This window comes from Panthera pardus, unplaced genomic scaffold, assembly GCF_024362965.1.
Source record: "Panthera pardus isolate Hobbes unplaced genomic scaffold, ASM2436296v1 HiC_scaffold_25, whole genome shotgun sequence".
Lineage (NCBI taxonomy): Eukaryota > Metazoa > Chordata > Mammalia > Carnivora > Felidae > Panthera > Panthera pardus.
The window spans coordinates 38,653,361-38,672,466 of NW_026526821.1; the positions used below are offsets into that span (position 1 = coordinate 38,653,361).

The 19,106-nt window shown below is 38.3% G+C and overlaps 1 long non-coding RNA gene across 2 annotated transcripts; it reads right to left on the reverse strand.

Annotated features, from left to right (window-relative positions):
- Positions 1 to 342: 342 nt before the first annotated feature.
- LOC109274827 (uncharacterized) lies at positions 343 to 18,839 on the reverse strand. Of its 2 annotated transcripts, none has more exons than XR_008417791.1 (4): positions 18,254 to 18,839; positions 3,523 to 3,644; positions 3,039 to 3,216; positions 343 to 689 (listed from the first exon to the last, which is right to left on the reverse strand). It is a non-coding gene; the product is annotated as an uncharacterized LOC109274827 (long non-coding RNA). The 2 variants fall into 2 exon arrangements; XR_002083848.2 differs by lacking the exon at positions 343 to 689 and adding an exon at positions 2,259 to 2,542 and having other exon boundaries at positions 18,254 to 18,838.
- Positions 18,840 to 19,106: the final 267 nt, after the last annotated feature.

Sequence of the window (19,106 nt, forward strand, 5' to 3'; positions counted from 1 at the left end):
TCCATGAGGGTTTTTTTTTTTAAAAGAAAAATAATCTCTTTTGCCAACAATACATGATTTCCCCATAATGTGTTTATTTTGTAAATAATTGTAGCTAAGTCATGTGACTATTTTAATAGTGTTCATACCAATTTCATACACTTTACATATACATCTATGCCCACATAAGGCATCAATACATCATGGACACAAAGTATAGACATCTATGACAAAATGGATTTTCCTTTACATATAAAATAATGTGTTGATATTAAAAAAATATAATTTGATTCCCCTAAAACATTTCAACTAAATATGAAGAGATTTTTAACTCAAAAAATTCTTAGACAAAATTTCAAACTGTATATTTGTAAGATATTTTATTAATCAGATAGCTTTAGGTGAGATCAAACAAATGTTATAGATTTCCTATATGGATAAATCTAGCAGTCCTATCGATAGTCAATATTACCAGCATATTATATAGAAAAATAAAATATTTTATTAAAGTGAGCCCATTTCTAACAAGATAGCACTCTTTAAAATTACATTTTGTATTGTGCATTTGTTATTTATAATAGCCAAGTAAAGAAGAAACATGCCAGCTACTCAAATTAATCAGCACAGACCTCAATTGTGAGGAAGGATGAAAGATCAGGGATTACCAGATAATTTGAGGAAAATCAACAACACCAAAATGAGTAGCCAACCTGAAAAAAGAGAAAAACATTCAGTGACAGGAACAGATAACATGAAAAAGAGAATTTTTTACATATTCTAATTATTACCCTTGTTGGTCAAACTAATTATATGAAGATATCACATCGACAAAATAAGAACAGGTTGATATGAAAAGGAACTAGAGTTCATGAAAATTTAAAATATTTAAATATTTGATGAAACTAAACCAATAGAAAGCAAAGAAGAGAAGTTTTTAAAATCTCTAAAAAATATAAAGCAAAGGTTAGAGGCACCTATCTGACTCAGTTGGCAGAGCATGCAACTATTGATCTCAGGGTCATGAGTTCGAGCCCCAGGCTGGGCCTAGAGGTTACTTTAAAAAAAAGTAATATAAAGCAAAAGACCAAAAAAAAAAAAAAAAAAGGATAAAAAACATGAGAGAAACTTTGAAAGGTATAACAGATCCATACAGAAGGACCAATATCCATCTAATGACAGCTTGAGAAAGAAAAAAAAAATCAGGACAATTAAAAGCAGGAAAAAAATAAATCATAGAACTATTTCCTTGAGGCTAGAACAAAACAGAAGGTAGAAATGGCCCAGTAAGTGCTGAGCTGATGAATAAAAATAGCTTTTCACTCAAATGTAGCTCAATGAAACTTTGCTACACCAAAGATAAAAGAGAACTAGAATGTTTCCTGTTAGGAAAAAAAAATCTCACCTACAAAGTAAAAGTAATAGATCTTATTTTTGGATATTATAAATGTGTCCTCCAGAAATTTTGTTCCAATTTCACACTCATCAGCAGTGTAGACAAATATTCATTTTCCAATATGTACCAATGCTGAGTATTACCATTTTTATAATCTTTGTCAATCTGATAGAGAAGAAAATGGATTCTCATTAATGTTTGATTCTCATTTACACATGATTCTTGTTCGTGTATGTACTGGCTGTTTGCATGGTTGCTGTTATCTCCTGACACTTTTTCTATCATAAATGTCTCATTAGCATAGATGCATAAAGGCAGTGAAGCAATGCCTTTGAATTCAGAGGGAAAAAATAGTTTTAAATATAAAATCCTTTGTCTATAAAAATCTACCTAATCAAGAAAGGGCAAAATAGGGACTTTTTGTTTTGACATAAAATGTCCAGAAATGTATTTCCTCAGTACCCTTTCTTTAAAATATTATTTGATTAGGGGCGCCTGGGTGGCTCAGTCGGTTAAAGGCGCCGACTTCGGCTCAGGTCATGATCTCGCGGTCCGTGAGTTCAAGCCCTGCGTCGGGCTCTGTGCTGACAGCTCAGAGCCTGGAGCCTGTTTCAGATTCTGTGTCTCCCTCTCTCTGACCCTCCCCCATTCATGCTCTGTCTCTCTCTGTCTCAAAAATAAATAAACGTTAAAAAAAAATTTTTTTTAATATTATTTGATTAATCCTCAAAAATAAATACATCCAAACTAAAAGAAGACATGCCATCCAGAAAAAAAAAAAGCAGAATTTATATAGGAATCCAATGAAAAGAAATCTCAGAATGATAATTTATTAGTTAAAGTACATTAAACTTTCCTAATATAAGGTGATGGGCTTTTTTTTTTTTTTGCTTGTATAGAATTCAAAATTAATATCTGGGGTTGTAAAGCACACTCCTCCACACAGTGTTTCAAGGACCCAAGCTATTTTCCCACCTGTGGCTTCACAAAGCTCCAAGACATCATCATTTCATGTGTGGTTGAGGCTCTTGATTTCAACCAGTCAGAAAGGAAAAGTGGGCATGGAGGAGGTCCACCTCTGATCCCTGTCTGATGACTGACTTAATTCTGACTCTTTGTATCCATTCTGAGGAGTATGGCAGAGCCTGATTCTACCATCCAAGGGAGTATCTAGAGATCAATAAGAAGCAGCATTGTGGCAGATAATACCCTTATATCTTAGTTCCTGGAGATCCAGCCCTCCTCTGCCAGCACTGCTCCAACACCACCCCATTTACTCCAGTCAGACAGAAGAGAACTTATAAGCTCTAACCATACCCCTGTGAGGGAGCACAGAGTCATGACCCTACAGCCTGCCAGCCAGGAGATCAGACCAGTCACTTATACCATTTCTCATTCTCATCACCTCCTTCCATGTGAGTGCATTCACCTAGTTCCTCAGAAATAACATGTGCAAATGGCTGTCATAGCTGAATGCCCTCAGCTAAGGCACCTTTGAAAGGGCTGAGCTGGGCCAGCTAGAGGAGAGGGTGTGACAGAGGTGGGCATTCATCTCCTTGTACCTCTCAGGCAGGGGACCTCTGTCCAGGCCACAAGAACTTCGGACATGCTACGTCTGGCCCGTATGTTCCTTGGGATGGGAAAAGAGAGGTGATAGGCTTCTCACCTCTGTGATCTTCACTCTGCCTCTCAAATTGTCACACTTCACTTCGGGACCCTCCTGGGTTTCATTAGCGATGGGTAAAGCTGGCCACCCTGGGATTAGTACAGGTTTGTTTGGGGTTGGCTGTTTTAAAATTCCACTTTCACAGGGTAATAGCATGAGGTCAACTCTTCAGTGAATGCTGGAAAAGAGAAAATATGGTGCACTTTATGGCTTGTTTATCCATATGCATCTTCGCTGGTGCATGTTCCTGGAGTCTCTCCCTTCCTGGGTTATGACCTTTCAGGGTTTTGCAACTTGTTCAAAGCTACTCTTCAGTGACAGTTTAAGGACTAGGAGAGGTAGCCACTAAAAAATCACAGCATGTGCACTAATTCATTCCTGCCTCATCCCCAGGTAGTGTCTTCCTCTGTTTTCACCACCCAGCCTTAGACATGTACATATGCGAGTGATGTGAACATTGAATGTACATATAGTAGGTCCTCACCTTGTAGAGGGAAGAACTTGGGAACATATTTTTAGAAAACTCTTGTTCATCAGAATTCCATGAGCATTCCTGTTTAGGCCCTTTTGATCTAAACTTCCAAAGTTCATGATGAGGCAGATGTTCTGTTAAAGAAGAAACGTACCAGAAATAAAAATCTAAGAGTGAGCTTCACTCTCTGCAATTTGCTTTTTTCACTTTTTGAAAAAATAGAGTTTTAACAAAAAGATGCTTAAAGTGAGAGAGAAATAAGAAGGCAGGTTTCATTAACCAAAGAGCTAAGAATTTATTTCAAAGCTGTCCTGGGTTATCATTGTGCTCTTGAGTTATAAGATATTCTGAGGACAAACTGCTTTCCACATTGTGTATTATCTATGAAATGTTAATGTATGAGATACATTAAAAATATACATGTCTCTTAAATGTGAAATTCCTCCTTTGAGAATTTACACTGCAGATATACTTAAGACCTTTTAAGTTTTGGCAACATTTTAGTCTAAATAACTGAAAACTGTCTCACTACAAAGTGGAAACACTAGAGAAAATGTTAAGACTCTTTTAGATGCAGAGCTGAGCCCTGCAAGAAAGTTAGGGAAATCTCTTGGGATAAAAAATGAAGAGGAACCTGGAATCTTAAGCTATAACAACTGAGCTGAAACTCTGGATGTTCTATGGATGTTTTTCTGGTCTCACAACTTAGGCTTGGGTTTTAATGCACATGTAGGGGAACACAGATAAGGACTCTGGCCACTGACAGATGAGAAGTTGAACTAGAACAATCCACCCAAAGGCAGAGAGAGATGACAATGACATTCTTCTGTCTAGGATCTAGATGGAGACAAAATTGGTCTAGTCTGAGAATTCATAATCATGGGTCTGACCACATGGATTTGGCATTCCGATTTTCACTAGAGTTCTCCTGTCTATCAGTTAATATAAAACATGTTCTGAGCTGATAATACCCATTGTGTGCCTGGCAGAAGCTATCAGAAAATGTCTCTGAAGGGGCATATTTTTACACCAGGATTCCCAATGAGGTCCACAGAAGATGAGCTCATGAACCAAAATTACAAAACTCATGAGGAAAGAATCCACTGTGAACAAGAGCACTAGCAGTTGTTATCAGAAACCATGATAGTAGACACCACAAAAAAATCATGTTTAAATGATTAAAGAAATTTTTAAAAAAATGAATAGAAAATATCAGAAAGAGAGGACAGACTTGAAAAATGGAATTTTTAGAAATATTAAATTATGATAATTAAAAATAAAATCTCAATAGAAGGGTTGAACAGACAAGGGTTGCCTGGGTGGCTCAGTCGGTTAATCATCCAACTTCCATTCAGATCATGATCTCATGGTTCAGGTGCGTGAGTTCTGGCCCCATGTAGGGCTCTGTGCTGACAGCTCAGAGCCTGGAGCTTGCTTCAGATTCTGTGCCTCTCTCTCTCTCTCTCTCTCTGCCCCTCCCTTCCTTGCATTCTGCCTTTCTTGCTCTCAAAAATAAATGAACATTAAAAAACAAAAGAAGGTTTAAGTAGACAAAGAAAGAAACTTTTTGGAATGCAGCCCAAGGAGATTAAGAGATTAAAAATATATACATATGAAAGAAAGCTAAGAACAAATAAAGGTATCACAAAGATTTAGCAACAAGGATCAGAGTATTGTTTATAAAATCTAAATGTTGGAAATAACATAACTGTCCATAAATAGGAGATTTATTTAATTTTGATGCCTCATTTTTAAACTACTTTTTATTTATTTTAAGATTTACTTAAGTTTAATGAATTCAAAGTTTAACAATACTGGAAAAAATGTATCTATTGATATTGGAAGTATAAATATTTTTACAAGACTAATTACATATTTAAAACATGTATTTATATAGTGCATAAGAAAAGATCTGGAAGACTACACCCCATTTTCTCTGGGTAAGGATTATGAGGTGGGGGGGGGTGATCTTCCACAATTAGAAAATAAAACAAACTTAATTTGGAAGAAAAATACCAACGTAAATAGCTCGGAACATTACTCTCTTGGGTTAACAATTCTTTTTTGTTTCCTGTCGTGATTTGAAGTCCCTGCTGGCTGGATGCCAGCCCCTAAAGATAACTAGTCAAGGCTGTTTATAGGTTTATGGCTCTGCATTCAGAGACAAAAGAGTGGAGAGTGGAGATGCCTCTCGAGAGGCCTTAAGCTCCATTCAGAGTGAAACCCGGATCACAGACATGGAATGTTCATCACTGAGGGTTAACATCTAGTACCTTTTCCCCATGGTCATCTACTTTAAGGAGCCTGCTACAAGTTTTTCAAGACACCCTGCAAACCTGCCTAGCAGCCAACATGGTGAGAATACTGACAGAGCTGGACTCCATCCTGTTTTCTAGGATGAATTTGTTGATTTCCCCAATACCACCATCCATCAAGTCTCCCTATGCTACAGAGTTCATACCCTATGGGGACAGGATTGGCCATTCTTAATGTTGAGGGTAGGGACACTGACCTTCTCATCACTCATCCAGGCTTTGGGTTGGGTTCCTCACCCTATTCTGAATTTTGATTCCTGGATTGATAGTCACCCACAAGGACTCAGATACTCACAAGAAAGAAAAAGCAAAGGAGAAAGGAATGATTTCAAGAGTACCTTCTGTCTTGGACTATAAACTTCTGTTTCAGGAGTCACATCACTATACTGCAATAACAATTATGTATCACAAGATATAAACACTCAACATTTCCAAACATTTCCAATTATGTATCACAAGATATAAACACAACATTTCCAAACCAGGACAATCTCTTGCAGAATAGCCTGATAATAACATCTACATTTGGTTAAAAGTCTGTAACCTGCTAAGCCCTAGTCTAAGAATCTAACAAATATTGTAGCAACATCAAGTGGGTGTTTGGAGGGATTTCTTCCCCGATTGATGATATTCTCAGTCTTCTGCAAAATACCTATCCCTGTTTCCTCTTCTGTCTAGATTGCTGTCTCCTCTAAGTTGTCCCAATATAGAAATTCCAGAGCAGCCACTAAACATCTGTTAATTCATTTTCTTCTTACAATAATATTTGAGTTCAGCATCACTATTTCAGTGTTGAAGATGAGGAAATGGAATAAGAGAAGCAAGTAACTTGACCATTGGAATACAATGGCATAAGTCACCAAACCACAAGAGTCTATGCAGTCTGTTCAGCCCCAAAAGTCAAACTCTCTCTACTCTCCTAAACTACCTCCCTACATCATCATTTATTGAGTAATGGTATGTCAGGCTCTGAACTAGGTGTTGGGAAAGGAAGACAACCATTCTGTCCCTACCTGCAAGGTGTTCACGTTCTGCTAAATGAACCCAAAGGTCTAATTAAATATAACAAGTGTTTACTGAAGACCAGCTGAGTTCACAGAGTATTTAATAAAAAGAGTCATGACATTCTTGGGTTTATTTTAGTCTCTGCATTGTAGTACCTTCTTGTGGCAGATGCTCTGCCTATGTCCTCTCTGCCCACCCTGGAGGTTACCTGCAGCTTGGTGGACATTTTCCTGCTGACAACTTCCTACCAGAGCACTGGCATCTCTCTTCCTAAGGGTTTTTTCTATTCTTAGTAGCCACGTGTCCACATAAAGCAGAAGTTGATATCCCAGGAGCAACCCTCCCCAGTAAATGATGGGAGTTGGGAGGTAAGCACTTCAACCTCTTTGCCATCTTGGGGGATAATTTAAAGGTATGTCTTGTACAGTTTCCCCCAATGTCCTCAACAGGTTAAAGCTTCAGCTGCCCACAGAGGTAAACTGCTCATCAATGAACACTTTATTGGCTGTTTTTTTTTCTTATCTCCCTTTCCCACTCTATCACTATGTTTCTCGAATCATCTCCCAAACTAATTATTGGCACCCAGATCCTTATCTCTGGGTCTTCTGTTGGGTGAACCCAAACAAAAAGACACCTCTTTCTCTTTAACCTACAAATGTCTGACCTTGAGTTCTGTGGTCATTAGAGTCACAAAAACTTGCCCAGTCAACTATGGCATTGTTATAACCTAGTCCAAGAAACCAAACAAGGATGTATTTAAAGGACCATATTGCAAAAACAAAAACAAACACCAGCTCTGTAAACCGTGCCCAGTCTAGATCAGGTGAATATCAACTAACTCAAAGACACATGAGTGAGAAATGAATGCTTATCATTATAAGCCACCAAATTATTACACCAACAGATGGGAAGAGCCATACATTTTAAGATGGTAGGAACTAAAATGAAAGAAAAACAAAAGATTGGAGAAGATCACTTCCCCCCAAATATGAAAGATTTAAAAAATAATACATAATAAGTTTTTTCAACAGTAATAATAACCAATAAGAACCAATAAATTAAAAATAAATTTAAAAATAAATAAAAGACATGAGATAATAATTTCACATAAATACATAAAATATTGACTTCAGATAGCAATAAAAAAAATACAAAATAAATCAACAGTAAGGCACCATTGCCAATTTTCTACTTATTGGATATGTGAATGAGGAACACCTGGGTGGCTCAGTTGGTTAAGCCTCTGACTCTTGACTTTGCCTTAGGTCTTGGTCTCACAGTTCGAGAGTTTGAGCCCCATGTCGCCCTTTGTGTTGGCAATGAAGAGCCTGCTTGGAATTTTCTCCACCCCCCTCTATACCCCTCCCCAGCTTGCACATGATTTCTCTCTGTCTCTCTGAAAATAAATAAACATTAAAACAATAAAACCTCTAAAAAAATTGAAACAATGAAATATGTGAATGATACAAACTGAGTTTTGGAGAAACTAGTCCACTAATCTTAAAAAAGAGTCCAAGCACTCTGCAATGATCACTAGACCTCCTCTCCAGCTTTATCGCCACCTCTCTCCCCCTTCAGTTCCACTCCCATATTTCTTAAATGTTCTTAGCTTCTTCCCACCCCAAGCATCTCCCATCCATTGTTTCTCTTGCCTGGAAGTTTTCATTCCTTCTCCTCCTCACCCTCACTCCCCAGCTTTTTACTGCTCCTTTCTGTTAGTTGACATAAGTTTACTATGGATTGACAGAACTCTTCACATTGTTTAAATTATTTTCTCTCTATTAATTTTTGTTTTTAGCACATCCACTTGATTTCATGCAAGGTAAATGTATCGAATTCAAATCTACTTAGCTTTTTTATAGCGGAATTCCATCTAAAATTTAAATATAGAATGACATTGCATTGACCACCTGCTACAGGTATTGCATTACTTTTTTCACAGATTATTGCCTCATAAAATAATGGCAATAGCATCAGAAGGTAGCTATAAATGTACTCATTTTAATAGGTAAAGAAAGAGACATCCAAAGGAGAGGGAAGGGGACTTCGGGTTCAGCTCTGACATGTAAGGAGCTTGAAAGTGTCACCCCCATTCTTACAGCATGATGGCTAAACAAACTGAAAATCCATGACTTTTTGTGGACCCATCAGAGAGCTGAGGTGTGTAAACAGCCGCTCTGAAATCTGGAGAGGCAGAGTCATCCAGAAGTGACCATTATGATCTGCTGACCTGGAACAGAAGTTGTTGGAGCCATAAAGTAGTAGAGACACTCAAAGGTAATTCTGATGAATTTCTGGAGGCTGTGTGGACTAGCATGAGAGTAAGAAAATCCATAGGGCCTTGGTCTTGGAAAGGGGGGGATCAAACTTATGCGGTTTATCTCCAGGAAATCCACCAGGTTCTCACAGTGAAGAGGTCACTGGCCAGGATGGAAGTAATCCTTATAAAAATATGTCCAGAACATTTCCATAACAAACTCATACTCTCCAAGGAGGTTGGGGGGGGGGGGGGTTGGCGAACGTTGTCAGAGCCTTCTCTCACCTGGGAAAGGGTCATGTCTCCCACTCCAGTCCCCTCTAGCTTTCTTGTTTCATCTAATGAGGAAGGGATCGGGGAGCATAGTCAACATGCGACAGGGTTCCAAGGAAATAGATTGGGAATAGTGCAGCCAGGGAAGGAAGTAGGGTGCAGAGGGGAAAATAGCTATATCAATTGCAAAATACTTGTGAAGGTCACAGCCCAAAGACTGACTAAAATGTTGAGATTTAATTTAAAGTCTATAAAGTATGCCCTTTCCCCAACATCTTATCATAATATTAATAGAACTCCAGTATATTAATAATGAACCATCACTAAAAATGCTGACAGACTTTCTCTGGTAAGGAATGCTTAGGGAAGTTCAAAGTCAAGACAAAAACAGCGACACTAGAATATTTCTAAAGTTCTCACATGCATAGCTACAGTAAGCCTTAACCAAAGTCACACTCCTAATTGGACAAACATAAATCCTCAGACTCAAGGTCTATTTACCTTAGTTCTTATTACCTAATACAACATACAAAATACAAAAGAAAAAAAATCATAGTTTGAAAAAAAAAAAAGCAATCCTCAGAACAGATTCTGATATGACACTAATATTTGAATTATAAGACAAGGAATTTAAGATAACTATAGTAATACATTAATGGCACTAATGGAAAAAGTAGACAACATGCAATAACAGATGGTTAACATAAGCAGAGAGATAAAAAAAACTCTAAGAAAGTATGCAAAGGGGATGTTAAAAATTAAAAAAAAATACTGTAATTCAAATGAAGCATGCCTTTGGTGGGCTCATCAATAGATTTGACATGACTGAGTTAAGAATTAGTGACCTTAAAGATAGGTTTAAACTATCCTCAAGCTACAGAAATTTCCCAGAGCAGAAGATTCAAGAACTGCAGGTCCATTTTGAAAGGTGTAACATACAAGTAATGGGAATATCAGAAGAAGAAAGAAATGATAGAGTAGAAGAAATATTAGAAGTAATAATGGTTGAGACCTTTCCAAAACTAATGATGGGTACTAAGACATCACAGATCTGGAAGCTCAGGGAACCCTAGAAAGATAAACACAAAAACAAACAAACAAACAAAAACCAAAAACCCTATCATAGTCAAACTGCAGAAAAAGACAAAAAGAAAATCTTGAAAGAAGCCACAGGGAAATAATACCTTCCTTAGAGAAGAATGAGGATAAGGATGACAGTGCACTTGCTGTCAGAAACCACAAGCAAAGGAGAACAAAGTGAAATATTTGAAGTGTTGAAGAAACAACCATCAACTTGGAATTCTATATCCAGTGAAATAATCCTTCAAAATTGGAAGAAAGGGGTGCCTGTTTGGCTCAGTAGGTGGACCATGTGACTCTTGATCTCACGGTTGTGAGTTTGAGCCCCACTTTGGGTGCAGAGATTACTTAAAAGTAAAATCTTAAAAAAAGAAAAAACTGAAAGAGAAATGAAGACTTTCTTTGACAAACAAAACCAAGGCTATTCGTCACCAGTAGACCCGCTCTGCAAGAAAGATATTAAAAGAAGCTCTTCGGGCAAAAGAAAAATAATTTAGGTCAGAAACTCGCATCTACATAAAGAACAAAAAAGTATCAGAGAAGGAATAAGTAGAGATAAGATATTCTTATTATTCTTAGTTTAAATAATAGCTTAAAAAGTAATAGAGTAACATATTGCAGTGAATATAAGATATGGATAAGTAAGAAAAAAGACAGTGATGTCACAGAGAATAAGACAGATAAATTAGGAATATTTTGCTAAAAGGAACCTGGATTTCATGTAAAATGTTATAATGTTATTTGAAGATGGACTTACATTAGCTTTTTAAAAAAGGTATATTTTACACTGCAAGGAAACCACTAAAATTTTTCTTAATTATGCCTGATATGTCAAGAGAAAAGGTAAAATGGAATTAACCGTATATAATGCTTGATTAAAACCAGAAAAAGAAGAAAGCCTGGGGAAGAGAGGCAAAGAACAATGCAATGAAAAAAAAAATCAATTACAAACATGGGAGATATTATTCTAATTATATTAATAATCACTTTAAATATGAATGGTCTAAATATACCAATTAGGAGAGAAATTGCCCAGTGGATGAAAAATCAAAGAGGTGGTTAGTGGGAAGAACCCAGATATTCTCCTAAAACTGTCTGAATCCACAATAGAGGCTCTTGCTGCTTTACCAGAGCAGGTGGGCATTTCTTTTATTAAGTAAATAAATACATGTTTAAAAAAAGACTCACTCACTGACATGTTTGACATACGAATATCTCCTGAGTCAAGTCACAACCATTGAAACATAAAAAAACACATAAAGCAAAAGTCTAAAATAACCTTAGATATTCAAAAACTTGTTGAGGTGGTTGCATATACCAGTTAGGAAAAGTCAGAGACAACTGTTTTTGGCATGAGTTCCACTGGTAGGGCCACCAGGTAGCTAGATTGTTTCTATCTTTTCACTCCACCTCCCTCGGCTTTATGTCTGTCTCCTCGTTATCTCCAAATGGCCACAATAGTTCTGGACTTTGCATCATTTAGGACAGGGAAAAGTGGAAAGGGGCATGGTAGGTATTACATGCCCCACTTTATCAGAAAAACAAAAGCTTTCCCTGAAATTCCCTCAGAAAACAACCTGCTTACATCTTATTGGCTGGAACTATATCACGTAACCATCTGTAGCTGCAACAAGATAGGCTAAGACCATGAGTATTTCACTTTTCTAATCTATATAAGTGAGATGGGTGAAGGAGAAAAAGGTAGACAAACCCCTTATAGTGGCTACAGTTACATATCCCCCAAAAAGAGAAAATCTGGTTTTCTAGGTATCATTAGTTTTACTTTTTCTTCCTTTATTGTCTGAACTTATGATTTCTCAAAAAAAAAAAAAAAATGAATTTATAGTATATTCTCTATGTTAGCCACAAATTCACTTAAAACTGAAACAATTTCTTCTTCATCATCTATTTAACACTTCTGCTCTTCCATTGCTAACATAGAGCTGGTCTTCAGGCTATAACGGGGACTGTATTTATGCTTCCACGGATTATGACACAGATTTCAAATGAAAAGAGAGAATTTATGTGAACATCTCATGCAAATGATATGTAAAATTCCTCTAGATTTTCAATATAGGAGCTTCAAGTTATTTCATTTGAGGAGGACATGGGGCATTTGGTGTAGAGCACCAAGTCTGGAATCAGGTGAAACGTTCTCAACTGCAAGTGTTTGAAAATCCTACCCCAGATGGTTTTCATAAACCATATAAGGAGTTTCTCAGCTTCAGCAGGGTTTTATCCAGTGGGTCAATAATGTCTCCAAGGGTCCTGTTTTTGTTTTTTGCTTTGTGTGCGTGCATTTCAATTTCTTTTCTGCCATCGGTGACATTGGCTTCGCAAGGCTGGATTGCCTCACGCTCACATGATGGCTGCCAACAACTACAGGGCTACAGATGTCTCATCCACGTGTAAAATCAAAAAAGAGGTAAAAATATATCTTTCTCTTATCCCGGTCATTTAGTTTGCTACGGTCCTTCGCTCTGCTCTGAATGAACTGAACCAATCACATTATGTTAATAAGAATACAATGATCCGATTGACCAATCAAGGCCCATCCCTATAGGTGGGGGTGGGGTCAATCCCATGCAAAGTGCGAGGTGCATAGTTGTGCAGTGGGGACAGACAATGATTGAGGGGACAGGGGAGGCAACCATAATTTCCACAAAAACCAAATCCCTGCATTCCTCCCTTACCATCTGGGAGCATATGTCCCCATGAATTTGTCCTCTATCACATATGACTAATAAACCCTGCTCAATCCAACCTTCAGGGTCCCTGGGAGGACTGAGTAAAATAACATAAATGAAGGCCCTTAGAAAACTGTAAAGTGCTTGATGATGCAAGATACACTTGTTAAGTGCTAAAGGTAAACTGGATGAATTTCCATTATACACATGGAGCAGCTACTCTCAGTGACCACCTGATTCACTTGGCCTTTCCCACCTTCCAATTGCCGACACCCACATCTCTTTGCTGAAGTTCTTCTCTGGGCACTGGAGCCCCCTCTGCCCTGTGGGAGTCAGGTCACAAGTGTTCAGGGATTCAACATTTTTCCCCCAGCCCTGGAGCAGTGTCGCCTGTGACAGATGGAGTTGGGGAATAAATTTATTACCCTTGAAGTGAGATCATTCTGGAGCATGTTCTACACGAATCCCAGAGTGGCATAGCTTGAATAGGCTCCAGTTGTCCTCCAGGATGACTGGCTTCTTAATGCACCTTGTACCGGCTTCCTTCTCTCCCTGTCTCATTCCTCCTGCCTACCCCTGTGTCTTGGAATTGCCTCTCGAATAAGCTTCTTATACTCACATTCTCCTCTTAAGGTCAGCTTTGGAAGAATCCAAATGCAGACATACATCAAACTCATATACAAATATAAGAATGTTTACTTGATATGAAGAGCATGTTCCAGACGTTTTATTTTAAAATGTATTCAATGATTCTTTTTAGGGGATTTCTCTGTGAGCTCTCATTTCTATGTATAGCATACCTTTGTTTCCAATTAATTCATTATGTGGCTAGGCTAACGGAGGGGTCAAACACAGCCTGCCTCCAGAGAAAGATAAAACACAAGCAATGGTCCACAGATGTATTTTTCACAAAGTCCTGTCCTGAAGACAGATAATACTATTAGAACCTAGAATCTACAATTAGTATATTTATCAGTAAAATACACAGCTAGACTGTGATGAATTTACATGTTTGAAGACAAAAGAAAAAAAATATGTTCAAGATGCATTCACTTAGCCATTATTTAAAAAGTTTTGTTTTACACAGAGTTCATTTCTATTATAATCAAGCTATTCAATTGAGCCGAACAGGTCATTTCATTTAAGCTCCTAGGGAATGATGGCCTGTTGTGTTACATGAGCATTTTGAGAAGATAATTTGGTTTTGCCATTTAGCAGAGCTGCATACAAGTATTATAAATTGAATGTCAAGTTATATTTGTTTTCTAATTTTATAATTGAAATCAAACTTCGTTAAAAACTTAGCCCTGCCTTGGGGCACCTGGGTGGCTCAGTCAGTTGAGCGTCTGACCTCGGCTCAGGTCATGATCTCACGGTTCATGAGTTCAAGCCCCACATCAAGCTCTGTGCTGACAGCTCGGAATCTAGAGCCTGCTTCAGATTCTGTGTCTCCCTCTCTCTCTCTGCTCCTCCCCCGCTCATGCTCTCTCTCTCTTTCAAAAATAAATAAACATTAAAAAAAAATTAACCCTGCCTCAGTGCCTTTGTACTTCATGATCCCTCTGCCTAGAATACATATCTCTACATGGCTGCTCTTTTTCACTATTTGGGTGATGGAAAGTCCTTCTTCATCCACTGTTCAAAACTGTACTGCGCTGTCCAATATAGTAGCCACTGGCCATATGTGGATGTTGAACACTTCAGAGGTACTATATATGTAAAATATACACTAGATTTTAAAGACTTAGTAAGAAAAAAGAATGTAAAACATCTCGTTAATAATTTTCATATTGATGAGGTGCCTGCGGGGCTCAGTTGGTTAAGCATCTGACTCTTGATTTCAGCTCAGGTGATGATCTCATAGCTTGGTGGGATCCAGCCCGAGTGGGGCTCTGAGCTTGGGATTGTCTCTCCCTCTCTTCCAGCCCCTTCCCCACCTGCTTGTGCACACTCTCTCTCTCAAAATAAATAAATAAACATTTAAAAATAATAATTTTTGTACTCATTACATGTTGAAGTTTTATTTTGGATATATCAAGTTAAAATATATATTACTAAAATTAATTATGCCTTTTTTAAAACTTTTCTTAATGTGACTACAGGAAAATTTATAATGACGTATGTGGCTCCTATTTTGACTTGCGTGGTATTTCTCCTGTTCAGTGATGATCTGAGTCAATGCCCATACCACCCTCAGCAACTGCTTTCTTGTCATCATAGCACTTTATCTCTCTTACATAAGTAAATTCTAAACTAGTTACTAGAGTACTGGAATTACACAAGTAAATTCTAAATTGCTCACTTGTATACTGTAAGTTCACTTGTCAACCAAACTTACTTGAAACCAGTTTCTGATACATAGCAGAGCTGAAAACACACTTTATGAAATGAATAAATGGAAGAATAAAGGAAAAACTGGTCCATGAGCTTTGTTTCCCTGAGGGCTCTGCCTGTCAATTGCAACTCAACCTCACTGAGTATTTACCAGGTTAGTGAGCTGGACTAGATCCCCCCAGAGGGAGAAAAGGGGCAGTCACACAAAAGAAACAGAACTTGCTCACTGGCCATTTCTTAATCCTATTTTGTGGTTTTCTTTATGAAATCACAGTCAGAAATGAAAGACTATTTGGTTCATCTGGGAAGAATGACCATCACACCTAAGACAGATCTAACTGACCAGAGGATTTGCCAATTATTAGGCAGCCAATGACTCAGTCACTAAGGCGATTGACTGGGATCAAAAAGACTGTAACTGACCTTCTGCTTAGCGAACAATCATTACAACAATCAAGAAACTGGAGGTACTTCGTTGGGCTAGAAGTCACCACTAATTGCTGGCCTCTGAGTCTCATAACTGCTGTCAAATGGCTAACAGTGATATAATTAAACTTCATAGTTGACAACCCCATTAAGATGAATGGGAAAGATCACACTTCACTCACTACTATTATTCTTAGATTTGCCTGTCTGAACACTCAAAGAACTTTGTCTAGACCAAGTCAAAACCTACTTACACTTTGCTCACTGAATTGGCTCAGTCCTGTACAGAACATCAGGAGACTGGGCTTCAGCGATCAGAGTGCTCTCTAAGTTATGTGAAAAGTTGTACTCCACCCCCCCCTTATTATTTTATAATAGAGAATTCTATGTTCAAAGAACATTTCAACTCACTTCCAGAGAACCTAGGGTTCAAGTTGTGTATCCTGGTCAATGACTTAGAAAAGTTTTAAACAAATTTTTAACCCCTTTCTGTTCTTGTTTCCTGATTTTAGATATGCCCACTGCAAAAATAATTTAGTTTCCATGAAAAAAAGACTTTGATTTTTATGCATATACTATTATAATTATGCCTTTCCTCAGACACAACTTATTTCAAAAAATTTCAAAACGTATCATCCAGTAGGGGCGCCTGGGTGACCCAGTTGATTAAGCATCTGTCCCATCTGATTGCGGCTCAGGTCATGATTTCACAGTTCTGGTTCGAGCCCCACATGGGACTCTGACAGCTTGGAGCCTGGAGCCTGCTTTGGATTCTGTGTCTCCTCTCTCTCTGCCCCTACCCTGCTCGTGCTCTGTCTGTCTCTCAAAAGTAAAGAAACATTAAAACAAAATTTTTTAAAAAACTTATCATGCAGCATGAATACATAAATAGCAAAGCCTTTCTGGGCTCTCTACTGGTCTTTGTCAAAAGCCTAGAAAATTTCAGTTTCATTAATATTTCGACATTCTTTTCTGGATATCACAAATGTTCAGTTATTTGGAAATGCCTGGGTTATTAAGTAAATTTTTCAGTTTTAATAAATTTTCATTATTCTGAGGACAAGACCTGATAAAGGGCAACACTGTCTTCCTACCTCATACCTAAATGCCTGTAAGTTGATCTCATTCTCTCTGTTCATCTTTTTTTTTTTTTTTAACCTTTAATTCCCAGCTCATCCCACAAACATACTTGCTCATTTTCATCCTTGTTCTTGTTATTCCCCTCCACTGGAATGTCTTCCTTTTCCCACTTGTTTCTCCAAACCCTTATTGCCATTGGATCCTGGTTCACTGCCTCCCTACTTCCTGAAGACTGAGCATAGTAATTGACTTCTATTTGAATAACAACAACATGCATAGTTTATTTCACTCCTTTCCTTCCTTTCATCCTTCTTTCCTTCCTTCCTTCTTTTCCCTCCCTGCATTTAAATATTTTTAATGTTTATTTATTTATTTATTTATTTAGAGAGAGAGAGAGACAGAGCATGAGCAGGGGAGGGGCAGAGAGAGAGGGAGACACAGAATCTGAAGCAGGCTCCAGGCTCTGAGCTTTCAGCATAGAGCCCTATGTGGGACTCAAACTCACAAACTATGAGATTCAAACTCACACGTCTACCAGATGCACACTCAGGAACTGTGAGATCATGACCTGAGCCAAAGTCAGATGCTTAACCAACTGAGCCACCCAGGCACCCCTCTCCCTCCCCGTATTTGAAGAACACATACTGCGCTTCTGCTAAGCACCAAGACCCAAAGAGTAAGTAAAACAGGCCTGGCTCCTGCCCTCATAAAACTCTTCTAGGGGAAGAGACAGACATTCATCTGTTTATCTTGTCTCTGTAGGTATCTCACAAGCCCCTTGAGGGCAGGAACAACTTTTCATGTTGCAGGGCAAAGTTGATTCTCAGGAATGCCTCTTAATTGACCCTTGCCCTCTCAGTGAACTTGATATTTATGTTCATAACTAACTTGCTGTATTTGCCTGTAGGACTCTGACTCAGGTTTTCAGTGAACAGTTGTTCACTATCCCCCAGTCAGGGTCTTTTTTTTTTTTTAAGTTTATTTATTTATTTTGAGAGAGAGATCATGAGCAGGGGAGAGGCAGAGAGACAGGGAGAAAGAGAATCCCAAGCAGGCTCCGCACTGTCAGCACTGAGCCGGATGAGAGGCTTAAACTCACCAACCATGAGAACATGACCCGCGCTGAAACTTAGAGTCCCGCACTTAACTGACTGAGCCACCCAGGCACTTATCCGCCCCCTCACCCCAATCAGGGCCTTCAACCTTTCTAGGGAATACAGAGGAAGTGAAGGTGTGAGTCTGTCCTGAAGAAGCTGCCAAGATAGTGGCCAAAAGACATTGCTTACACTTCAAGTTCACGGATTCTTCCTCCTCCAAGCATGGTCCGTGCTGTAGATGAACTCCTTCAACCAAAGGTGTTGACTTCACTCTTCCTGCACAGAGCAGTCCTGAGGCCTGATTCAGGAATTCTTCCTTGGGAAGATTTATCTAGGCATGATAAAATCCAGTTAACAAAAGTGTGAATTCGTCCCCAAAAGATCTTTTCCATCTAAAGTTTCTGTCTTCAAAATGATTCCAAACAGATAAAGTAGCAAGTTTCTCTTAGTACGTATAAATGTGAGTTAATGTCCCAGAACTCAAATAATTGATTGTTTTCATATAAGGTCCCAAAAGGCACTGGGACACCTTCCTTGACTTTTTGCATTTACTTCCCTCAGGATCCCTGAAATCAAGCTAACAGAGACAACCTGAGACTGAAACCATAGAAATGAATAGAGAGTAATTTAAGATTGTCAATGCTGAGTGTCATTTGTGCAGCAGATAAGTCTCCCTTGGAACGCTGTCAATTGTGCATTTGCCACTTGGAGAGGCGTCTGTTCCTTTAGAATGTAATGTTCTTAGAGCAGAGACCTATTGAGAATATCTTCGTACTGCAGTTAGCACTAACTTTTACGTTCCTGGAAGTTGGTCAACCCCAAGACTAAATAATAAACTTCAGCATCATGAGAACCATCGCTATAAACTCTAAGTCACTTTCTAGTAAAAGCTTCTCTCTCTCTCTGAGGCTTTTCAGATCTCCCTTCCCAGACAAGGGAACAATAGGGGTGCAGTGTAGGAGACTGAGGAAGAGCACTGCATTTAGAACATGGTTTGCTTATTTTACCATAAACGCACTTGACTTAATTTATCTACGTGCCA